The sequence below is a fragment of the Schistocerca americana genome, chromosome 7 (genome assembly GCF_021461395.2).
Source record: "Schistocerca americana isolate TAMUIC-IGC-003095 chromosome 7, iqSchAmer2.1, whole genome shotgun sequence".
Classification (NCBI taxonomy): Eukaryota; Metazoa; Arthropoda; class Insecta; order Orthoptera; family Acrididae; genus Schistocerca; species Schistocerca americana.
In genome coordinates this window covers 191662934-191668933 of record NC_060125.1, presented here as the reverse complement: position 1 = coordinate 191668933, position 6000 = coordinate 191662934, and positions in this window count along the sequence as shown.

The following is a 6000-nucleotide window of genomic DNA, read 5'->3' as shown; positions in this document are numbered from 1 at the left end:
AATTTCTTAGTGTAAGAAACTCCGGGTAACGTTTTTCACAGCCGCAATCTAGTTAATACTGGATGTGGTAGCCTCTTTGTGTCACACATGGCGTGGCGTGCCCTCTAGAAGCCGACGGAAGAGATGTGTCCAACTGATAAACAAAACTGCGCAGAGATACGGAAAAATTATAGGCGGTTGCAATTTGGCTCCTTTCCCATACAGATAATACGATGCTGGTTTGGGGAAGAGTGTTGTCAGTCATTTTTTATCGTTGTACTGCTTCACTCTTGTAAGTGACGTGCACTTAAGTGGCGTTTATGAAACGATTAGAGCCCTAAGCTATATCCTAATGGTTGAAAGTCGCACACGCAAATGGAAATGCTATCTGACATTAAAATCAAAGTAAAAGATTGGGTTGCCACCAACTCTAGCCACACGACAAACAAGAGGTGCGACTGAGTAGGAAAATTAATTTATTTAGTCATAAGAAAAAAAACTCATAAAAGAACATTAATTGTAATGTCACTCATAAAAAATCGGATGTAATTATTAATATGATCAAGGGATTGTTCACATGAATCAAATATTAAAAGAAAGTAAAAGGTCTGTGCACACTGTGAATAAGAGCACCTTGCAGGAACATTCCTGTAAACAAGATCTGTTCTAAAGAATTTACTTTAAATAGAAAGCGAACACTAATTATTGGACCTGTGCGCATGGAAACGCTATGGATGGGCTAACAACGAAACTACAAGGTAAATGGTGTAAGTAAAGGAGACGTAACATTGGTACACTGGATTTGACTTGAAACAAAATTACTTATTTCTTAAGACATTGATGTAAGACATCTGTATAACTGCTGTTGCCTGGGAACTACGTACGATTGCTTGTGAAACGCTATACGATTCACAACAGAATCTCTTCATTTAGAATTGTGGTCGTAATTAGAGGGGAATGGGAAAGGTTTAATACTCGCATTCAGACCCACATTCACTCAAAGAACAGCAAGGACGGCAGCATGCAACAAAGCTAGGAGGTTTTATCACCTGTGTTGAGAAATGATTAAATAAAAGAGTAAATCTGGAAGTTGATCCTCGGTTTGGAGAAACAGCTTCAACGAGGGTCACACATACACCCTTACGCGCTTGACGTGAAGTCACAAACCACAAATACAACTGAGTAATCCGGACGGGATATATTTAATATTCCAAAATAAGTAAACTCTAGGACAGAGGCGGGGGGCCACGGGAAAGTTGGGCTCACAGTTAACTCATGTGGCCATGTGGATCGCGGAGACGCAATTTCTACTACCATGGCCAAATTTTAGCAACATTAAACCACGCAGCCGCGAACAATTAACATTTTACAGAGGACACATCTGAACAGACAAAGGGTAATGGCAGAGGGCCAACAAACTCTAAACGTGGATGGTTTCCAACGGACCTATAGTAATGAAACAAAGAAAATTCTCAAAAAGAGGCAAAAGTTATCAAGATTCGGAAAAGATTAGAACGTATACACACGCAATCGGGGGCACACAAACAATCACCGAGGGCGCACTGCCTATGTGAGATCGCTTCTCTATATCCAACACCTTTCTGTTATATTCTTCTTATGGACCAAAGTCTGCGTTAGGAACCAAACTGAAAGTGTGCAAAAACCTTGCATTCCTTGCTGCGACGCAGCAAAACAATCTTTATAAGACAAAACGTGAGGCCAAAAGCTGCACAAGGTGCAAGTTCAGTGAGACTGAATTACAAAAAGCCCCCCTCTCCCTATGAGACAAAGTGCCACGCGGTTAAATCAACTCGCCATTCTTCGAAGAGACCTCGACTGCAGATCCTCGGAGAGCTGGAAAAAGACTGCTCAGCTCTCATTAAAACTTCTCCCACACAACCCCGTGGCCAGGAATACAAACCTTAACACAAAGCGAATAAACCTCTTTGACTACCTGAAAACTACAAGGGTTGGCCTTACTGTTAAGACTACCGCTAATTCTCTGCAGCAGACTAAACCAGCGTACAGCCAGATGAAACACACCCACAGTCATTCACTCACGCATGCCAAAAAGTTTTGGAATAGGAGAACAAGGGATAAACATTTTATGGTATCATAGTCGTGAGTTGGGTTACATATAAAAACATGGAAGACTTATAGTCTGAAAAGAACCAACGTAACAGCTATATGATGCTTGCAAATCGTAGAAAGAAATAGGCTACGCCTTGATTGAATCAGAGCTCAGTCTTCTCTGGTACGAAATTTAGCAATGAAAACATTGGAATTGTTTTGTAGGATGCAAAGTGCACTGGAAAGCAAATAAAATGATAGTGAAAGCGGACTATAGGACTATTTCACTCTTCATATTTTCCTCTTTCGTCGATTATGCTGTTGGACATTATAAACTCTGTATAAACATGGAGAAGAAAATGCAGGGCCTGTTAGACGATAACCAGGCTGACATGAGGAAAAGCAGAAGGCCTACAATGCAGTTCTGACATTAGCTTGATGATGGCAGCAAGAGTTAGAGAAATAAAAACACTTCCATAAGGTTTGCTCACCTAGAACAAGCGTTCGACAGCGGAAACTGGCCCAAGACATTTGAAAACGTCAGGAAAGGAAAATATGAATAACACTTAGTACGTATAGGAATCAACAGGCAGTAAGAAGAACGGAGGACTAAGAGAAAAGTGCTTGGATTAAAAGGACTTAAGGCACGGATGGAATCTTTCTCCGCTGCTGTTCAACCAGCATATCAAGGAAACAATAAAATAAAATATGGAAAAGGCGCAGAAGTATGATTAAAATATTAAGGGTGAAGGTATATCATTGAGAAAAAAATGGTTCAAATGGCTCTGAGCACTATGGGACTTAACTTCTAAGGTCATCAGTCCCCTAGAACTTAGAACTACTTAAACCTAACTAACCTAAGGACATCACACACATCCATGCCCGAGGCAGGATTCGAACCTGCGACCGTAGCGGCCGCGCGGTTCCAGACTGTAGCGCCTTTAACCGCTTGGTCACCACGGCCGGCTATCATTGAGAAGATTAGTGGCTGTCCTCTTTGAAAATCGAGAGGGAGAACAGTACCAGATGAATAAACTGAAAACTGTATTCAGCACAGAAGATGGATCGAAACCAAACTAAAGGCAAACGGAAATACTGAGGAGTGGCAAAATAGAAATTACCGACGAATTTAATATCAAAGTTGTGGACGAATTGATAATCTAAGGGAAGGGATTATGCCACTTAGGAAGATCGATTACACATGAAGGATAAAGCACGGACACAAGATGCAGATTAGTGCAAGCAAAGACAGCATTACTCGCCAAAACAAATCTACCTGTGAAACGTGGCAGGCGATTTCGCACGCCTTTTTCATTTAATTTCAGGATGATTCAGTAATTGGAGGTTTATAACAGAGTGGAATCCCAACACAAAGTTTTATTAATGTATATCGGTGCACAGTGGTTGTTCGTACTGAGGTCTTTCGAGCTTCATTTCATTGTATTTGCACATGGTGCTGGTTCTGGATGATTTCTGCCTGTGCGTGTATCAAGGTTCAGAACGCTGGGTTTGGGATGGGAAGGACAGTGAAAGTAGCGAAAAAATGGCCTTTTTGCCATCGGCTCAGGCTGCAGTCTCAGGTGTTTATTTCGTGGGAAGTCGGGATGCTGGAGCCAGCCTAGGGGTTCAAATGGCTCTGAGCACTATGGGACTTAACTTCTGAGGTCATCAGTCCCCTAGAACTTAGAACTACGTAGACCTAACTAACCTAAGGACATCACACACATCCATGCCCGAGGCAGGATTCGAACCTGCGACCGTAGCGGTCGCGCGGTTCCAAACTGTAGCGCCTAGAACCGCTCGGCCAATCCGGCCGGCCAGCCTAGGGGGCTAGCAGACCATTTGCGTTTTACAGCCAACGCCAGGCCATCTGCCGTACTGAGGACGGGAGGTGGCTCTAGCGACAGGAGAGCGGCGTTTACTCAGGTGTTGGAGAGACCTTTTTGAAGATGAGCATCTTACAATTTTTGAAAGAAACACTGTTTGCCAGAAATAATGGCCTAGCCTCGTGTGAAGCTTTCTAATTTCACAGTACCTCTGATGCGATGCTACTTGCTGAGCGTGAAAACGTGCCGTTGGAAAAATTTGTCAGTGACGTCAAGGAAACGGAGCTGACATGGCAGTTTTTTAGATGTAGAAGGCCGTTGCATAATGTGATGGCATTTTACAGCGATTTACTGTCCTGGCGGGATTTTATGTGCTCGAAGGAACCCCACTACTGGGTGATCATGTATGCATTTTCCACTATTGACGGGTATGTACGGAAAAGGTCGGTGGACAGATCTGAAAGAGAGCAGATACGAGTCCATGGCAAGATGCATTAGTGAAAGCTTCCTTTAGAGTGCCTTAGGAGATGGGGAGGAGTGTGGATTGTGAGCATATCAACAGCGTACATTGGAGATGGACAGTTGGCTCAAATGGCTCTGAGCAATATGGGACTTAACTGCTGTGGTCATCAGTCCCCTAGAACTTAGAACTACTTAAACCTAACTAACCTAAGAACATCACACACATCCAAGCACGAGGCAGGATTCGAACCTGCGACCGTAGCGGTCGCGCGGTTCCAGACTGTAGCGCCGGCCGAAGTGGCCGTGCGGTTAAAGGCGCTGCAGTCTGGAACCGCAAGACCGCTACGGTCGCAGGTTCGAATCCTGCCTCGGGAATGGATGTTTGTGATGTCCTTAGGTTAGTTAGGTTTAACTAGTTCTAAGTTCTAGGGGACTCATGTCCTCAGCAGTTGAGTGCCATAGTGCTCAGAGCCATTTGAACCATTTGAACCAGACTGTAGCGCCTAGATGGACTGTGGCGCGCATCTTAGCAGACAAGGGAATCCAGTGTTGCCGCGATGACCACACGACCGCTGCCCTCTACCGCAGAACCTTTCACACAGTGGTGGTGTTCTGCACAGCTGTCGGGCAATAATTACAGTGAGCATAATTAGCAACATCGGCGTGATAGTGCATTTTCTTGCTCAGCACTTGCGGAAATCATTACGATCAGTTCTCTAAGATCCAGCATTTCTGTGGTCAATATATGTGGTTTTCAATTACTCTTATAAACAGTCACTGTTTTTCGTTTAGGGCTTACAAGATTGTAGAGTAAACTTCAGACCGGCATTCACGACAGAGGGGCATTTCCTTGTTGGTGGTCCCTTCCTCCGTCTTTAAACCAACCAACCTTGTTGGTTCAACTAACGCAGCAAATCAGCATATCCATTATTTGGGGTTTGCATAAAGACTTTGTAAAGCATTCCACAGTCCATTCATGATCTCTGTGGGTAACTACGTTTTTATTAAATGCACTTCTGTGCTAATTGATAGGGTGTTTCTGTTAAACACCTACTATCCATATTAAATAATTTATCTGTGCAAATCTCCACTTTAAGATCAATAGCTAAGCCCTTTAACAATCTGTTGTGACGCTAATTTACTGCTTGGAACATAAAGACATGTCTGGCTCTTAATTAGTTTCCTGAATCAAGATAACATTAAAAATGTTCGGAGTTTCACACCTGTGTCGACGATAGGCATTAATATGAGAAGGAAATATCTGAGAATTTACGTCTGTAACACGGCATCACACAGAAATCAATCATGAACTATGGGAGAACTGTAAATTAAGGAACTCGAAGTGACTGAGATGTAGTGTTACAGAAGAATGCGGAAACTCGGATGGGGTGATAAGATATGAAATGCGGAGACTCTACGTGGAATCACCTAGAAAGTAATATGTAGAAAGCAATAATAAGTAGAAGTGATAGGGAGATAGTTCATGTATTAAGACATTAGGAAATGGCTTCCGTATTACTAGAGGGAGCCGTAGAGGACAAAAATTGTAGTTAAAGGAGACACTGAAGATTTTTCCATTAGTCAAATCTGCAACTACTTGTGATGCCCTCCTTAGTATACTTTTAATATTCCCTAATAGTCCTATTTGGTATGGTTCCCACAT